A 19881-nucleotide genomic window follows, 5' to 3' on the forward strand; every position below is an offset into this window, starting at 1 on the left:
GTCCCCACAAAGCCTCATGCAGTTATGGAGAGCAAGCTTTTCAGAGGTAGCTGAGTCTAGAGTTTGTGACTGATTTATGGTCCAATGCTGGGACCATATAAGGGTGAGTGCTACACTGTCCCTAGGGCTGGTAGTCTGCATAAAATATAAAGGACAGAAAGGGGCTTATATCCCCCCCTTCATTACTTTTGCTGTCTTCTGCTGCTGTGAAGAGTTGCCCCTCTGCCCTGCCACCCTGCCTTGGAGCCAGCCAGTTATGGACTGAAACCTCTACAAACTGTGAGCCAAACAAACTTTTTTCCCTTTAACTTTGGATGTTGGATTTTTTGCTTATGTAATGAGAGCAAAGTAACTAATCCTTCCCTCTTGACCTGTTCAGAGGGGTGAGCCTGGGTTGGGCTGGCTCAAGACATGGTGGCAGCTTGTCAGGACCCCTGCAGAGCTCCTCACCCTTTGCTTCCTTTTCTGGTTTTTCACTGGATGCTGAAAGTTAAGGGGAGGAGCTGCAGGATCAGGACCAGGAGCCGTGATGCATCGAGGCCTTCATAGCACCCCTGAGCATGCATGGGAGGCCTGAAAGCCCAGAGATGTTTTCTGTGTCAGCTCTGTTTCTAAGTAAGTGTGTGGTCCTAGGCTACATTGACCTCACAAGTAAAGGCAGAGTCTTGGACTAGGTGCTCCATGGCACACCTATCTACACAGCCATACCACCTTCTATAGGGCGTGGAAATCAAATATGATTGAAAGTATCCTGAATGTGATAAAGGACTATAAAAATTAAATGTATTCTAATAACAATTGATATTTATATTCTGGTAAGTATATTTTCAAAAAACCTGTGAGGAGGCTTAAAGCATATCTACTAAAATATAGCCAATTAAAAACAATCACATTTTAAGAAGTTCCTTCTTCAGGTTTTCATTTATACTGAAAAAGTTTAGCCAGTAACAGTATGCTTGCATAAAGTTAGGCTCAACAGGAAAGAATCAAGAGATCAAATCTACCATTTTATTGCAGCCTTTGTTCAACAAGAGGCCTTTTGGCTAATAATGAGGGTCTGTTTACTCTGCCTATTTGCCAGATTCTTGTTTATTTCCTTGGTTCATTGTGTTGTGTTTATGTCTACATGTTTGCATTAGGGAAACTCAAAGGTGACCTTGTCCCCAATGTCCCAAGTCTAAAAAGCTCCCTAAGGGACTGGGCCATGTATGAACCACTTCCTTTCTATCTGTGGGCAAAGGCTGAGAGACTTGGGCTCCTGTCTTCAGTAAACTTAGTCTCATCCCCAACCATTCCTTTGTTTATCCCCTGAAAACATGTCTGGAAAAGGTGGGGCTGAAGACTCGGATTCACTTTGACTTCCGGGTGGCTGCCTTTGCATTTTGTATTGGCTTCACACCCTCCTCAAGGCTTATGGGCATTCCTGTCAGCTACTGACTCCCACTCCTTCAACCCCAGAACACATGCAGGCACTCCAACATTAATGAGCCTCTTGGTGTTGTGGAAGTAAATGCAAATCAGCAATGGAGACAAGCAATGACTCTCGACTCTGAGCTTGCTATAGCAAGGGAGGTGGCCATGTTTGCTTGCATTTGGCAGAGACTCAAAGGCAGACAGAGGAGAGAGGCACTTTATAGTATGAAGAAAGGGGTGATCTCAAGCCCTCTGTCATGGCCAGGAAGAGCCTCCAGTGCTCAAAAGTGGGACTTTTAGAAGGGGATGGGGTCATGGGTGTGCTGCACTTATCATATATGAGTCTGTGAATGATTTCACAACTGAAAGTACTGTGAGGAGGTACGGTCTGGTTGGACGAGGCAGTCCCTCGGGGCCTGGCCTGCCAGGCTTTCTCTCCCTCCCTAGCTCTTCTCTTCTCTTTCTGCTCCATGACATGAGCAGCTCTTCTGTGCTGTGCCCCTCTGCCATACTATCCTGCCTTGGAGCCAGCTGATCACAGACTAACCATGAGCCAAAATAAACCTCTCCTTTAACTTGTGGGTGTCAGACATGGTGTCTCAGTGACCAGAAAGTGACAAATACATCCTGATTAGAACCTGTTGCCCTGAAGGTATGGAAGTACAAGGCATCTAATGTGCTTGGATTGGAAACCAATTTGGCTTTCTTTAGGTAGGCCTAAAATTGGTAGCTGACAAAATTAGGGAAGTCTGCCAGTTATTAATTCTGGTCACTTGGGGCAAATTGCTATGGAGGTTGTTGTGTGGCTACCTGTGCTGGTACACAGCAGCATGGCTTTCTGGACTGGTAGTTATAGAATATGGGGCCAAACTGTATTTTCTTTCTAAGTCAGGCCATTGCCCATTCATATGTTCAGTGTCTGGACTGAAGTAGCTAATCCTCTTTTCTTATTTATTCTCCTCGCAGTCCTTTTCTAGATGCCATAGTTGTGGTGCAAGCCTTCTCCAAAGTGTTATCCTGGCACCTTCACCTTCCTCAAAACACTTCTCCACCTTTAGGGATCATTGCTGATTTATTTCTTCACCCTGTCCAAGAGCTCCTAGAGGACAGGGCTTCTGTCTTGCTCATCATTGTATCTCCAGGCCCTCCAGCAATTGCTGGGCCCCAGTCAGTTTACAGTTGATTAAATAATAAGTGATTGACAAATATCAGGCATAGCCTCATGGAGCTCCCATTTTCCTTCTGCTCCATATTTCCCCCCTTTCTGGATGTTTATACCTGGGTACCCCACTTACAGCTCCAAATTAACATGTTTCAAACTAAACTTAGATCTTTCTCCAGGCCAATTCTTCTGCCCTGGAAGTCTCAGTTTTCTAAAATCCAATAGTCTCCTGAATGTTCTCCTTCACCTCCTCCCACTCTTGGTCCCCAGAGGGTCTCCAACATTCTCTCACCATTCTCATCTGCACCATTTGGCAGGAGTCTGGCTGGGGGTCTGACCCAGGCCTCCGCTAGTCAGACTCTGCTTTCCCCTGCTGGCATAGCACTCCAAGGTTCTGACCTTGGGGGAGACTCTTGGAAGGCCTACTGCTGCCTAACCTGGCCCGGAGAACGGTGGGCATTATGCTGCCGGTGATTCGTCCGCAGTGCTCACTGCTCCCTGATGTGCCCTGACTCATCTGTCAGAGGGTTCCACTGGCCATTTCCAGGGCATGTGTCTCCCTTCCCTTCTCCACTCTGTTTTGACTCCCCTGCCAGCCTACATGACTTCACGCTGCCTGGTCTCTATGGCAGCCATGTACACACGCTATGTTACAGTCATCAGTGCATGCACCGTCTCCTGCTGCGCTCAGCTTGCTCAAGGCCACACGCTAAGTATATATCGGATTAATGAACAAATGAAGAAATGAATGAATAGGCCAGTCTCTCCCATGTAGAATGGACTTACTCTTTTTTGGGGGGAGGGGAGGGAGGTGGTGTTGTGTACCAGGAATTGAACTCAGGACCTTGCGCTTGCCAGGTAGGCACTTGTGCCACTGAGCTGTATCCCTGGCTAAAATGAACTCATTCTTGGATGAATTGAGATTGGTGAATTCAGACCTGCACCTGAGAGTTCACTTGTGAATTACAAGATCATGTAGACAGTGGCTGAATAACTGTGCCTGGACCCTGACAGGGTATTTAGGTCTTCATTTTGTTTTCTAGTAAGTTGTTTTTTATATAAAGTGCTAGAGCCCTCTTCCCAGGAGATCCCTTCTTTGTGGCCTATACCAGCAACATGGTCAAATGCCTGCTTTCCAACTTAGACCCAGAGATAGTTGACCTCTCCTCAGTAAAAGTTTCATTCACACTACCAAGGCGCCTGAAATACATATTCTGCTCCTCATTAACACTCTGCTGTCATGTGCCCCACTGGAAAGAGTGGTAGGTTGGTAGGATGGGGACCAGCAGGGAACTGGATCTGTGATCTGTGCAGAGGATGAGCAAGGTGGGTCTGCGTGCCAACCTCAGGACCAACACAGAGGAAAAGAAGGAAGTGGCTGGCCGTGGCTCATGTCACTGGAAAGGGCCTCCCAGCTTTGTTTCCTGGATTTCCATGTCTGATGAAGATAAAATACTCAGAGGAGACCAGTGCTGCATGGAACGCCAGCCTAGGAAAGCAGAATAAAAACAATGTCTACAAATCTGAATAATCACATGCAATACAGCTCTTTGTTTTAAAATATGATTAGGTAATGCAAATTGTACATGATAATCATAAATTAAAACAATTACAAAGAAAACAGAACACATTTATTGTTTAAACTGCCGAAGTTTATATTTAGAAAATGCTTTTGGTGGCATGAGTACCTCTGCTGCCAGAGGATCCCTCTTCACTGTCACAAGCTGCAAAGGAGCTTGCTCAGATGGTTTTCAGAATGACGCAAGATCTGGCAAGCCACCTCTCCACCCTGCCATGCTCCCCTCTGTGGCTTCACCACCAGGCACATTCCTATACATGCTGTCTCCTTTGCCTGAAAGGCCCTTGCCCTTTGCCTCCCACAGGATTTCGCTACACCTGACTCTTCTGCGATGTTGCCCACTCCCCTGGTATCCCTTTCTGCCCTGCAGCTCATGGCACCCTGCTAATGAGCACCATGACCCTGTGGTGGACCTCGAGTGCAAATCTCTCCACTCCTCCAAGAGCTTCCCTTTGCCAACTCCTCAGTGATGAGCAGGACCCTGCCTTAGTTGTTGTGGGATTTCCCTCCACCCAGAGCAGAACATGGGGGCACTTACTGGAAAGCTGAGAATAATTATCTAATGCATGTATGTGTATGGCCCCTGCCCTTCTCTTTATAAACCACCAGGATTCCATCATGGCCCCACCCTAATGACTGATCTGATCACCTCTCACAGCTGCCGGCTGTATCCAGTGTAGTCAGATAAGTTTCTGTCCTCCTACTGCCATGAACATAAGACCTCACATTCAAGTGCAACACCCTCTCTGTACAGGCCTGTGACAGGATACTCTTGAGCTCCTGTCTGTGAGAAAGTCAGAGCCTGGGGGGACCCAAGGCCTTCCAACATGACCCCTCATTGCTCAGGCTCATGTTCTAGGAGGTGAGGGCACTTAGTCATGGTCAAGACTCCCTCCCAGGTACTGTGGAAACTTTGGACTTTAAAGGAAATTTCTGGACCCTGAGAGTTGTTGGGAGTCCTGGATTTGTATTTCATATTTTTTCTTAACCAAATCACAAGTCACAACTAGTGACCTATCAGTAGACATTTTGTTGTTATTGGCAGTTCTGGAGATTGAACTCAGGGCCTTCATACTGTATACATCCCATCAAACCCCCTTTTAAAACAGAATCTCACTAAGTTTCCCGGGCTGGGCGTGAACCTGTATCCTCCTGCTTCAGCCTTCCAGAGTCCTGAGATTACAGATGTGCCCCACCACACTTGTTTTGGACAAGGCAGCTTAAATCCTTGCACCTTTCCTCATTCACTATCCTTGTAGCTGCTGAAGACATTAGAGCTCAAGCCCTTGGTGAGAAAGCCACACGAAGTCCTTCTTGCTCTGATTTTCTCTGCACCAATTGTTAGGGTGAATTCTGGGGGTGAAGAAGTCTAGAGTCATCGTATTTGTGTCACCAAATTAAAACTCACTTAGCAGTCACGATGTTTGAACCAGAACCAGAAAGTGGCACTCACTTCTGCAGAGCAGATTTTCTGGCCTCTGGGGTGAGTGGGTTGGTCAAAAGTTTACCCTTTGTCTGGAGCAGAGGCATGCTAACTTGTTGCCAGCACCCCTGTCCCCCCCGTGCTCTGCAGCAGCCTAGGACAGCAGCAGGGAGTAGTCCTTACCCCCAGGTGGCCCACCCCAAGTCAGCACCTGGATCTTTCCCTCTTACCCCCCATAGGCAGTCCCAAGGGTCATTGAGGACTGTCCTGGACTCTTACCACAGTTGGCCTGGGAGGAAAAGTCAGCAGCATTAGTAGTGATATTCTCTTCTATCTAAATGTGACTTTTACTTGTATAGATGATCACTACAAAAAAAGAAACAAAAAAACAAAGGTTTCTGCAAAAGCCTAGTATTTAAAGAATATCTTCATAGGGAAGATGGTTAAATGACTCCATGTTTAGCCGTGTGAGTGCACTTGAGAACTGGGACTGGAGGTCATTACGTAGGAGTCCCTCTTAAGCTTTCCCAGGCGTACAAGCCACCTGGGGATCACGATAAAATGCAGATTCAGAGGTCTCAGAGCGAGGGCCTGGGCCAGAATTTCAACAAGTTCCATGCGGAGGCCCAGATTTCAAGGCTACAGGAGCCCTCTCTTGACCCTGGCTGTCCATAGTCACGTTTGATGAGGAAAGAGCCCAATTGTGTGGTTGTTGAGTTGATTGGGAGCCAGCTGAGCACCGAGCTGACTTCCGAAGCTGTGACTTCAATGCTCATGAGCTGAGTTGCTAAGATTACTAAATAAAACAACAGAAAATGTGGGAGTCTGGAGGAGGGGGAAATGAGCTGCACGAAACAGCTTCCCATTTCCTGATTCATCGTCAGGCATCAGCTCTTTTGTTGGCTGGTGCTGATGGCCCAGAAAACACTCAACCGATAGAGTTGCAGCACAGTTGGGCAAGATGAGATCACGTAGTATTCACTAAGTGATTGCTTCCTGAATCCAAAAACTGTCATCATAGGTAGAGACATACAGACCAGAAGACCCAAAAGAGCATGGTTCCGTGTGTGGTATACATACACCCTGTGAAAATGCATTTGCCACTGTGTAGGCAGCTGGTCTCGGGTTTAGAAGGAGTTTGTGTTGGGACTGCAGGCTCAGCGCAGAGCAGGGCAGTGGGTTTGGAGCTGCGACATGGAAGGACAGCAGGGATGACTGTGGCTGTGTAGCTTCTGGCGGATCATTTTAATTTCAGTGCAAGAGCGATCTGAAGAGCCGGCTTATCAACGTGTCAGGACTGCCGTTGCAATTTGCTGGTTAGTCTCTGTTCTTTGAATGCTTTCCTGAAGTGCCATTTTGTCTCAGTAAAATGCTCCCTAAAAATACTCAAATATTTTTAGTTGTAGAGTACAAATCAGATTGAGCTGCACATTTCCCTGGTGAGCAAAAGTGATGAGTTTGTGTTCATTAACTCAAGGCCATCTGGTGCAGACACGCCGCAGTCTGTGAATCAAACGTGCATCAAACTCCAGGGATCAGAATGCGCGCCAGACCCAGTGTTTTGGAGAGTCAACAACAACCAGAGGGAGAACGAGGCCTCGGCTATCTTTTTCTTTTATTTTAAAAAATTGGTTCTGCCTTGAAGTATATCAGAGCCTTACGTGCTGCTCAGCTGGCAGACCACATTGCCTGTCTTCATTGCCCATCTGAACAGTCTTTGGGGTGTGCTTCCACTGCTGAAGTCATTGCACCCGGTATTGGCTGGGGGAAGGGCGGGGGACCGAGAAGGACAGTCCCTTTCTCTGCATTTGTCTGTGACTGTAGGCCATGCTGGAGGTGCGTGTCAGCATGCACACAGGACAAAGCATTCAGAGGCAAAGCCATGCTGCAGGTAGCTGGCAGGCTGTGCACATCCTCAGAACCACCTTCCACAGAGAGCTGACTTCTTGAGGAGAGAGGGCTAAGCCCGGCTGAAGCTGGGAGCTGGGCTAAAAGCAGCAGCGAGCTTTCTGCTTCATGCATCTGCCAAAATATGAGTAAATAAAAGAGATGGCTTTATTGACCCATGACTGATAGAAGAACCCTGGAAGAAAGGGGCGCCTGTGTGCTCCTCAGTGGCTATGGCTCCTGACTTTGAAACTGAAGGCTTGTGTTTCCGTGTCACTGGTCAGCCCTGCAGAGAAGGTGGCTGGCTTTTCTGCATCCATGCCATTGCCTCAGTAGCCACAGTGCCGTTTTCTTAAGACGCCCGGGCCCTGCCATGGCCTGGGCTGCAGATGGAAGGAAGATGAGAATCTGACTCAGTCGCCACACCTGCTTGCTACCCAATGCCCCCATTCACTGCCCACTCATAGTCTGTGTGCTAAGGTATCAAGCAGATGACAGGGTTCCATTGCAAAAGGGCTTTTGAAACTATTCAGATGATAGTAAGTATAAATAAGTAAACAGCTGTTTTGCCACGTCTTGTAACATGTTGTAGGAAACACATTAGGAAACTCCATTTAAAAAAATACAAGAAAAAAGAGAAAGCAAAAGATTTTAAGGATGCAAACAACTTCGTTGTGGAAAGAAAGTAGGGTGACCAGTGTACAATAAAATTTGCCCAAGTGCTTGGAAGACAGCCGAAATGAATGCTTCTTCTGTTTCAGTGGGGTCATTTTTCAAAGTAAACATGTAGCACTGCTGTGTATCTCACTACACTTTCCCTCTGCAGCTGCCAGCACTGACTTTAGTGCTTGCTAAAATGTAAGCAGACAATGATCCTTTATTTGGTCTTGTATACCTGTGGCTAGCACTAGAGTTTGCATGCATCCCACATCATTCACTGAGCCCAGAGTGAAGATTTCTTCATGGTTAGGAAAGCCTGTCTTCCAGTGTGTAGAGACTGTTGCTCACTGAGGCCCTGGCAGGCTATTAGTGCAGTCGTAGTGCATGCATTTGCTTTGGCCTTCAGCTCAGAGTTGAGGGGATGCACACTGTTGGCAAGATCAGAGTGCACAGCACACACTGGCTGCACAAATGTGAGGACGCTGTGCAAGAACAGGTCAGTGAGAGAAGCACGTGAGTTCTGGAGGAGTCTTCTGGAGGGAAAAAAGTGGGCTTTGATTTTTGATCGTATAATTAATATACGATTTTTATTTTACTTTATTTTATTGAGAAGCAAATATGAATGAGACATTTTCAAAGCCGATTAATAGGACAGTTTCAATAATCAATACATTGTACATTGTTATCTTCCTAGTGGTTATTCATAATACAAGAAACAGATAGGATATCCTGTCCAAACACTAGTAGTACAAATCTTTCTTCTCATTGAATTAAATGAAAGTAGCTGTATATCTATCCTATTATATATATATATATACAAAATGTTCTTTCCTTTGTATCCCCCTTTTTTTTGTTTAGTTCTGTCAGAGGTGAGTATTCTATTGGCATCTAAATACTATAGGCACTTGAATTCAGCAAAACAATCCAACACTGTCCAGCAGTCTATAATAGTAGTGGGTTATCCTCAGAAGTTATTGACTTGAGCCTTTTACAGCTTATTGTATTAACATGGCTTTACTTTATATACCTCATTTTTATACTTTTCTACTGGATGGTTAAGACCAAGATAAAGCAAGACCTATATAACAAGAAAAGTAACTTTTGTATCTGATAAGGTCTGTCAAGTACCTTCAGGATTTATCCTGTAGCCCTGTACTGCACTTTGTAGATCATTTGTCAGTGTCAGCGATGAGGATGAGTCACGGCCATTGATTGACCAATTTGTTCTCTGTGAAAGGCTGAAAGAATATTTTCTCTCCATGTGACTCTCCTTACGCACACTGTACATCATCAATCACATTCCTCTGTGGCCCCATAATCTCCTTGATCAGAAAATTTGGGGCACAACTGAGTTACGTGATGTTACAGTACAGGTTCTCCTATGTCCTGAGTCTTCACTGACCTTGAAAGGCTAGGACCAGAATGTTGGTTGACCTTGCAGCCCTTTCTTTTCTCCAATTTTTGACCTGCTAATTTAGGTTGTTAACCCTCCAGAAAAGAAGCTTATTATTATTAACCTGCAATATATGCAGTTCAGTTTACCTTGTCTAAATATCAAACATCTTAGGCATATCATGGAACAGGTATTTTCCATCAAGTATTGATATGTTGAACTTTAAGTCCTTACAGAATATGAGGGAAAAATAATTTTAAAAAACTAGAAATAAACATTTACATATTTTTACAAAGAAATTTAGAAATCTAACCATATACAGAATTGTAACAGGACAGACCTGTGACATTTTTTTTCTTTTTCTTGTGTCTTTTTTTTCATTTATTACCCTTTTTTATTCTTATTTTTATTTTTATTTTTATTTTTATTTTTTGGCAGAACCGGGGATTGAACTCAGATCCTTGCGTTTGCCAGTCAAGCGCTTATCCTACTGAGCCATTTCCCCAACCCCATTACCCTTTTTTAAAGAAAAAAAGAAAAAAAAAACCTTTTACTTGAGAGACAGTATGGTAATAATTGGTATGTCATGACACGAAGACCAGAATGACAGGCATTCCAAGCGTGATCCTTCTATTACATATTGCTATCTTCAGTGCAGCTGCTTGGTTCAGAGGTATCAGCATATAATATGTGATTGTTAAGGAAGCAATCCAGAAGAAAATGATAACAAGTGCCTTTATGAATCACATTTGGAAGCAGTTTGATATAGGTACTGTTCCTGTATAGTAATTAATACCTTAAACAACAGAATCATTCTATGAATATTGTTTTATAATATACCTTTCACTAATTAATAGTTTATGAATATCTTTTCATACTATTATGTGTTATTTTACTATATTATTATCATTTTTTTTTGGCGGAACCAGGGATTGAACTCAGGTCTGTGTGCTTGCCAGGGAAGCGCTTATTCCACTGAGCCATCTCCCCGGCCCCTTATTTTACCATATTATTTTTATCCCTGTGTAGTGTCCAATTGAATGGATATACCATGATTTATTTAACCAATTCAGTGTTTGACCTTGGGATTAACATTTCCTGATTATAAACCTTGCTGCAGTGAGTATGCTTGTGGGTGAATCCTTCCGTGCATCCATGATTACTTCTCTAGCATGTGCATGAGGGGAATGGCCACATGTGTAAGTGTGCAGACATTTATGGGGTGTGTGTGATCATTATTTTTTCTTACTGTGGAATTTGCATCCTGTAAGTAACTGGGTATTGTCCTCATAAATTTTTTTTTATTTATTTAGTACAGGATCTACAGAGTCACTACACAAATCAGACTTATAGTGACCGTCCTGTTTTCAGTCTCCCAAACACTGGGATTGCAGGTGCACACCACCACACCCAGTCTCAATCACTGTCTCAGTGCACCCTGAGGTGGGGCTGGCATGGCATGTTGGGGATTGAACCCCAGTCTCTGAATCTGCCCAAGCAGGGGCTTTCTTCTGCTGAGCTATCTGGCCAGCCTTCATAAATCTTTATTCATGTGCAGAGAGTGTCGTGCTTATCTTCTTCACCAGCATACTCCAAGACACCCGTCTTCCAGAATGCCTCTCTTCATCCCTCTCAGCTTTTGTGGCAGCTGGCAAGCAAGTGCTGTGCATTGACACATGTTAGAAAAGGAAAGTGGCAATGGAAGAATGGAAGGGAAGTAGGGAGAACGTCATGATCAGAGACTCGAAGCTCTGGTGCAAGCTTTATTGCTGATGGTCATGGGAGCTGCCATTTTATCAATTTCTCAGTTTCTTAGCCAAAGAAAGGGAGGACTTTAAATGCATGCTGTGTCCGAGGGCATTTTCAGATCTAACCATTTCTGAATCTTTGTTTCTGCATCGTGTGTAATCTGGCCTGACGGCATGCTGTGTCAGAGATGAAGAAAGAGCAGGGAGGCTGGGGGAGTAGGCTCACCTCACGGATAACCCCCACGCACAGCATGCAGCCAGTGGGGGAAGGCTGGGCTGCACACACCATCATGGAGGCGAGCAGACAGGCAGGGTGGCTTTGGGAAACTGTCTGAAAGTCTTGGCTGGTCGAGTCTAGCAGCAGCACCAGATGGGCACCCTCAGAGGGCAGTGAGGGTCCAGTGAGGGTCCTGGGATCCCTGAAATAGGTAATGGGCCAGCAACTAACAAGGCTGAGGGCCTGCATCAGTGAGGGCCAGCTGTAATAGGACAAAGGTTCAGAGTGGAACCTCAGAGAGTCCTTGGAATTTAGAGATAACAAGGCATGGGTTGCTTCAAAAAGAATCGAAGTTCTGCAGTTTTAGTAAGAAGAAAAGTAGTATCCAAGAGTAGAAATGGGATTTGCAAATGGGCCTATCAACAAGAAATCAGTCAGAAGTCCAGGTCCCAGCATTGCTGGGGTCCACCGACCAAGACTGCTGTACCACTGACCTGTAGCTCCTTGTTCTGGAAACTGGAGTCAGGAGCCTGGCCACCAGAGTCCACAGCCGCCACCACGAACCCTTCAGCTGCCAGTGCAGCATGTCCTCATCTCTTCTATCTCCTGCTTGCTGGCAGCTGTGTCCAGAGACCTCTATGGTGGAGTGATGTATCCCATCAGCAACACATAAGCTGTGGCCCTTACTGCTTTTCTGTGTTCACAGCTCATGATACTGTGACACTCAAAGGGCTGCGCGAGTTACTATTTGAACCCTATGTTTTCATTTTCCTTCCTTAGCTGGGATACTTTTTAAAGACACTTCCATTGATTTTCTGTTTGTTTGCCCATTGGTACAGTTCTTAAAAGAAAGACAGAATAAATACTCAGTGTTTTCCCTTTGGGTACCCACATTGCAGTAATATAGTAAATTGGTTTCCTCTCATCCTTCAAATGTGACCATTATGATTTTTTTAGAATAATATTAGGAACTCATGGACTTACACACATTTGATGGTTTTCCATGGAGTCAATTACCTCTATTGACAATCATATTTTCCTGTCTTTGGCCAGTTGGAGCCTTTCCACATTGGCTGCCGAGTCCTCTTGACATTGCCACCGGAGCGCTCATGTCTTCCTTACTAGCTGTTGTATGAAGAGGTTGCAGGCTTGTGTCATCTGCTACCTGCCCCCTATCAGAAATCACCCATTACTCTAAGAAGCCAGATTTCTTTTACTCACAGAAGGCATTTCAAGACCACAGCCTGGGAAATGTGGATATTTTTTGCCACTGTGTTAGATATCCTGTCCAGTATTCTCAGTGAAAAGAGCACACATACATGTAGTGTACCTGTGTATGAATGGTATCGAATATTTTGTGATTTCAGATATTTCAGACTCAGATTCTAGACTACATAGTTTTTACTTATCTGATTGTATATGGTTCATACAGACATAGTAAGTAGGAATCCCATAATTATAACAATGATCTCCAAATAATAGTAATGTTGCTATCATCAGGAATGATTTAATATTTTTAACCTTCCTCTTCTCTTTCCTCCTCCCAGCCTTTACAATGCTATATTTGCATGAGGAGGGCCTAGAGCCAGTGCTTACTGAATTTTCCCCTTTTCACCCTCGGATGTCTTATTTCTGCTGGTAGTTGCACAATTAATGCTCACTGTCTTGAGGGTGATGCCAGTTCAGTCATTCTGGTTGTCTGAAGCTACACCTCTAGAAGAGTCCCTTAAGTAAGGGCTTATCTCATAGAAATAGTGTTTTCTGAGTTTTGCATGCTCTTAGTTGTTTGCCTGCTCCTTTATACATGAAGTTAGTTTTACTAGATATAAAACCCTACCTCGCACATTTTTCTTGGGTCATACATGAGTCTCTTGAGTATCAAAGATATAAGAAAATAGTATAATTTCCCCTAGTGTAAAACATCTTTGTCAAAAATTGCATGGTAACCCAATTTTTCTTTCACTTATAAGTCATCTTTTTTACCTAGATGGCCAAAGGCTATTTTTATTTTCATTTTAAGCCCAGTACTTTTACTAGGTCATGTGTCAGTATTGGCCATTCTGGGCTACTGGTCTTGAGGGTGTGATGTGCTTTTCCAGTATGTCGTTTTAAAAAAATCTTTTTTTTTTTTTTTTTCCAATTTCACGAAAACTGTCTGAAGACATGCACTTGGGTGGTTTTCAGTTCCTCTCCTTGGTTTTCTTCCTCAGAGGCTGACTTCCATTCTCTGATTGGGTCTTCTTTGCCCATCTTCAATGTTTGGCCCTTCCTTGGAATCCTCTTTATCTTTCTCTTCATTTTCTTTTTTATTTTTAAAAACACATCCTTTTCACCTTCCATTTCCTCTGAGGCGTCTGTCATTTGTTTTTATGTATTGCTTTTGTGTTTCTTCCTAGTTTAATTTGCATTTCTAAAATTATTCTAAAGTGTTATTTCAGGTCTTATATCATTTTCTTAAGGCATTTAGTTCATTGTAGCATGAAATAATACGCTACACTTCAGTAGCTTTTTGGCATGCTGTCATTATCTGTAGTTCTATTCCTTTTCTTTTGGATCGTAACTGTACCCGGGATTTGATCTGAATATGCACCACCTCACTGAGGCCCCCTTCTCCCCCTTCCCCAACCAAGTCCCCACAAGGGGAGGTGGTCTCAGATGTAAGCATTTTCAAAAAAAATTATTTTAATTTATATATTTGGTACAGGGTCTCACTACGCAGCTCAGACTCATAGTGATCCTCCTGTTTTCAGCCTCCCCAGGGCTGGGATTACAGGCATGCGCCACCATGCCCGGTCTTATTTCTGATGTTTTTAGAGAATTGGAGCTAGTGACTTTGTGGTGTTCCTTCCTCTGCCCTCTTGTGTGTAAAGACCATGCAGTGCCCTCTCTGCGACCTCTTCTCCTGTTCCTCCTCCACTCTCTCTGGCTCTGTGCTTCTCTTTACCTCTGTAGTTTCTAATATTGGAATCTGCTCTGGACTCCAAAGTTCCTTGGCTGCCACAGCCTCCTCCAAATGCCTGTCCCAGCCCAAGTGCACACACACACCCCATCTCCAGTGGGACAAGCAGGCTATTCCCACCCTCAGCTGTGAGTCCTGAACATCCCAAATGGCCCTCTGTGCCTGCCAGTGAACACTGGGCACAGGCTGGGGCTCTGTTCCCTGAGCCATCAAATGCCCTTTGCTTTTTCCAGCACAGCTGCCAAGGTAGCCCATATCTTGTGGCTGTTGGTGGCTTTGTCCATTGGCTTGAATTTTAGAGGTCAGGGGACACCTTGTCACCTAGTTTTGTTATAAACTCGTAAATTGTTGATTTAGCACATAATTTCTCTGTATGTTTTTACTGTGAGGAAGATGTCACTATAGCTGTCATCTGCCCAGAAGCTTCCAGTGGAATTTTAAGCTGATGGCGGGCAGGAGTTTTTGTGAGTGTTTGGCAGCAAGTCCCACATTGTCCTGTGAGTGTGCATGTTCATGGAGAGACAGCAGCCACCTTTGGGTTAGGACCCCTAACATAGACAGTACTACAAACAAACACAGATCTGCTTTTGGTAAGTCATCTCGTTTCCCAGGAGAATGTCTGTTTGTGCAGATGGCAGGGACAAAGGGTCCGGGAGGTAAAGCTAATGAGTGGCAAATGTTGCGTTGGCTTTGGGGGCTCATAGCACTGTGAACCTCACCTCGGCCAGGGGAGGGCATCCGGGTGATCCTGAGACTCTGGGTGCCTTTGTCTGTTGGAGCACTTTACCCAGCAACAACTTAGCTGCTTCTTTGCTTATATCCCTAATTAAAGCAATTTTCAACCTAATGGAGAACCTCATCCTGGCTAATAGAGTTGGACAACTCCTAGGTGGCCTCTGTCATTGTCCTCTCGGGCTCATAGCTCCTGGTTAAGTTCCTGCAGCCTGCAGAAGGCCACCCACAGAAACATTTAATGAGCAGAAGAGTATTGTTTCTTGGAGACATAATTACAGGGACGCTTAGTGCAACTTTCCCTGAGATAACAGGCCTTTTGAAATGTGCTGTGTTGGGGAGGGTTTAGCCAAGATCAGTGACTACCTGGGCTGTGGCGTCATGTTAATAACGCCTTCCTTCTGCCTCAGCCAAGGGCTCTGGAGTCCATCTGTGAAGTTTAATGAAGTTTTCTTTGACAGTTTGTGCCTGAGACTCACAGTTCCAAGTTTCTTCTTCCAGTTTTTCGGTTTGCCATTCACTTATGAATGATTGTGGCTGTGCACGAAATGGTGACATGTTTCCTTCCCCTGGCCCCTGGGCTCTCCCACCCTGGGAGCTGTTAGGCTCAATGTGGGGTATACACACCTATCCTTGTATCTTGCTTAGCATCCTGAAGACTGAAAGCTCTGGATACAAATAAACCCACTGCTAAGAAACGGTAACTGAGGACTTTCACATGCTCCACCTTCTGGGAACCTCGATTTTCACTTTTCACTTTCCTCCGTGCTGAAAGGTACTTAGAAGCCAGCTAGCTACTTAAGGTAACTCTGAAGAAAACTGCTTTGTTAAGTAAAGATGACTTTTGTGAAGTGGCAAATGTCTCCCTAATTTCTCTGTTCTAAAGTGTCAGTGTTTTAGCAACATACTGTCATTCTTCAGGCAGACACCTCTTCTCACTGTCTTCCCTTCCATTTCCTGGAAAGAGAAGTAGCTCCCTTCACGTGATTGGAGCCATTTCTTCCCCTCATCTCTTACATTGTTATTTTGTTTGAATCATGTGTTTCCACGAAGCAGAGAAAAAAGTCTTGGACTTGGGAGAAAGACCCAGGTTCCCATTCCCACTTTGCCATCACTTGCTTTGAGATTTTTGACAAGTTAGTTGAACTTCCATGAGCCTCAATTTCTTGCCTATAAAAATGGGTATAAAAATACCTGCATCACTCAATTGAAATGGGATATATATATGTATATATTATATATATATATATATATATCAATGAAAATGGACTTCTTGCTAAAAAAATGAATAATGTATCATATTTGCCTATATGAGCAGAGCTTTATCCTTTCTCCTGCATTGCTGAAGACATATTTCTCAATGAAAATTTTATCTATAGTCATAAAACAAATCAGAAATACACAATGATTCTGTAAGCAACAGGCCCGAAGCCGAGACATGGGTCTGGATCTGTGGCCCCCAGTCCTTGCTTCGCTCTGCACCCTCCTGAGTTTGGCTTGCCACAGGCACTTCCTTTTGTTCTCCATGTGCCTAGCTCTTTCCATAGGCAGGACTCTGCCAAGCAGTCCCTCAGCATCCAGGACCACAGAGACTTCTAGTCCCGCCTCCCTCCTCCCCACCACTTCCCCAAGTGGAGGCAGCCTGGGGCTTGGGGGTCCTGGTTTCCTGCTGGCCTCTGTCCCTTCCTTGCCCCTCCCCACTCACCTCCCTTCCTGTGGTCTTGGTCTCCCTATTACCCTCCCTCCCCATACAGTCGGTTGCACTGCTGCTTAAATGTCACTTGTGAAACAACAGAAGGACACGCTGTTCTTGCAGCATCTTGAGAAAAAAAATTTGATCCATTTGGTGTTAAGAGCACTCACAAGAATTCAGGGCCCCTTGCCAGCCTCTTCCACTGGTGTAGTTCATGGGGGGCAACTGGGGATAAAATGAACCATCCATTCCCCCCAGCAATGTTCATTCACCCATCACTCTTATCCTGCTGGAAGCTTAAACCCAGTTTCTTTGGACTCTGCTGGATTTGAAACTGGTTTATTTTCAGGCTGGAGAGGAGTTTGATCTAGGCTTCCTCATGCCTTGGGCCATGTTCCTGAGGAACCTGCCAGGGAATGTGGCCAGGGCTGGCACTGTGCTCTGGGCCATGAGGTGCAGACCATGAGGTGTAGGGAGGGCTGGAGATACTGTGTTCCGTTGTGGCCCACAGAGCTGAGTAGAGTATGGGAGGAAAAGGTCAGATTTCCATGTGTCCCCAGTACCCCGACCCATGCCTTCTAGGTGCAGAATGTTTGCTGTAAGAAACACATGCTCAGCTTGCTACACCAGGGGTGCAAGGTCCAGGGAGCAAAGGGATGTGGCCACTTTCTCAGACTTCTCCCTGGCTGCGTTGAGATGACGTCCACACGCAAGCATATGTTAATATTGAAAACCCAGAGATCCTTCACTCATTACTCAAGGTCCAGATGAGCAGTTATGCTAGGAGTTGGAATTTTAATTAGCTGCTTGCTCTGGCCAGAACCCCTGATTGCAGCATAGTGACTGCTCATCCCTGCCCATTTGGGTTATTCTGCCATTATGACTGTGGTGCTGTGAAGTCAGGTTGTAATCTATGAACACTCGAAGCTGGGTATTTGTGGCTTTTCCACATCATCCGAGTAAGCTTCTCAGACCTCAGACGTGCCAGAGGACCCTTGGTCCAAGAGCAGGTTGGGCAGCACCAGCACATCTCCCTCCCAGATCCCTCGCTGGGTCTGTTCGTGTTCTGTGTGCTGGCAGGAGAGCTGCAGGCCATGAGCAGTATTCCTCCCATGGTCTTCCAGCCATGCTAAGAATTTGAAGGAAATGAAAAAGAGATTTTCCAGGCGGGATCGTGCACCAAAATTACCAAGAGTCCTATTTTAGCCAGTCGCTTTGACATTCCACATGGCGGGAGGCCAGCAGCTGAGGTTTGCAAAGATAGTGAGCTTCTCTAGAAACCTGTGCTGTCTGCCCTGACTTTGGATGGACCTCAGCCTCCAGGTGAACGTGGCAGAGATCATCCTTCTGAAGACAGGCAGTCCCACCCCACTGTAAGATGTGGGCAGCTGGTGGAAGTGACAGTGGACATCATCGCCCTGAACTCAGGGTAGGGATCCCCAGGTGCAGAACCTGGCTTTGTCAGTTTCACACGTGCCAGTCTCTCCTAGACAATTCTGTCCTCTCTGAAATCTCACTGATCCAGTCTGAAAAATCAGCTGGGAGACAGGCTCCTTACCCGGTTCTGCTGTTTGCACCTCTCTGTTGAATAACACATTTGAGATTCTCTTTATCTGCTTTTTCCTCACCTTTGAATTCCTCACGGAGGCTGAGCTTTGCCAGACAGACAAATCTGAAGCAAAATTAGAAGCTCTTGCCTGTGCTGACTTCTAAGGGCCTTCCTGGTTTTCTAAGAAGCAACCAAAGGAAAAAAAAAGTCAAGACTGGAGAAGCAAACTTTCAGCTAATTACCATCTTTTTCCCCTCTGAGCTCAGAGTACTGTTCTTAATTTCCTGACCAGCTTGCGCCCCTCCCCCGCTCCCTCTGAGCATCTGTGTCGGTTTCAAATTGAGCTGCGTACCTGCTGCTCTGAATTTCCAACATACCATACCAGTTGGTTTGCCAAACAGCGAACTGCCAGCCATCTGCCATCCAAAGTCAGAATTTACATTGTTTCATCTTAAAATAACGCCTCCGGAATAGCAAGCCACTCTGTGCATCAGGTTTTAAAATTGACAATCAGCCAGAATTAAAAACAAATACCAAATGGGCATAAAAAAAGAACATGGTGAGGGGGGAGAACTGACATTTGACAGAGAGTTTATTTTTCAGCATTTTTACCTGATTTTCTACCAAAATAGCCATGCCATTTAATTTTATCTACAACAGCAGGACCTACTTATAGACTAAGAACATTAACTTTTTCCTTGCTGGCACCGGATAGAAGAGGATGCCGATTAGGGAGGAGAGGGGTCCTGGTCCCAGGGCGGGCAGATCCCATCACACAGTGAAGAGGGAACACCTTGCCCAAGGACGTACGCTGGTTTGCGGGAGGGCAGCACTCACACCCACCCAGGACTCCTTGCTCCTGAGCAGGGCATCACCTGCTACCCACTTTTGCCTCCTTTGCCTGTCCCGACAGCCATTACAGCCTAGGGAGCCCTCCCCACCATCCACCTTGAGTTCCTCATGCACAACTGTAGCAGTCTTGAGGATGGACAGAGGAGAAGGGGCGCGTGGGACACGTAGGATCTATGATGTTGGCCTGTGGCCTTGGGCTCAGAGAGCCACCACTGTATCTAGATGGCTTTCCAGGGTGGGGGGGGGAGGGAGAGAGAGCGAGATTAAAAGAGATTGAAAGGGAGAAGGAAGAGAGGCTTCACGTTCCTTTTCTGGAAGCTGTTCCAGGCAAAAGCAGCTTGAGGAAAGTGTGAAGTTCTGAGTGGGCAGAGGAAGCAAAGGGCTCTATTTATACCCGAGACACCTGCCCACAGTTTGGAACTCTGTAGCGGGGCATGCTGGGCTGACTGCAAGGCTGTGGAGTCCCGGGGGGCCATGACCAAGACCTGTGAAGCCTCCTCCCTGGAATTCTGGAGCTGCAGTGGGGACCACGCAAGCCCTGCCTTGTCTGTTCTCCAGTGTTCTGAAGTACAAGTGTGCCACTGGTTCATCCGGGTCTTGACATGGGAGTCAAC

General features: G+C 45.5%; 1 protein-coding gene across 1 annotated transcript in view; it reads left to right on the forward strand.

Moving 5' to 3' along the window:
- The window catches only part of Msra (methionine sulfoxide reductase A), a 216479-nt gene that overhangs the window by 149876 nt on the left and 46722 nt on the right, over window positions 1-19881 (forward strand). The gene's annotated exons all lie outside the window — the stretch shown is intronic.

The sequence above is a fragment of the Octodon degus genome, unplaced genomic scaffold (genome assembly GCF_000260255.1).
Source record: "Octodon degus isolate 3935 unplaced genomic scaffold, OctDeg1.0 scaffold00036, whole genome shotgun sequence".
NCBI classification, from domain to species: Eukaryota; Metazoa; Chordata; class Mammalia; order Rodentia; family Octodontidae; genus Octodon; species Octodon degus.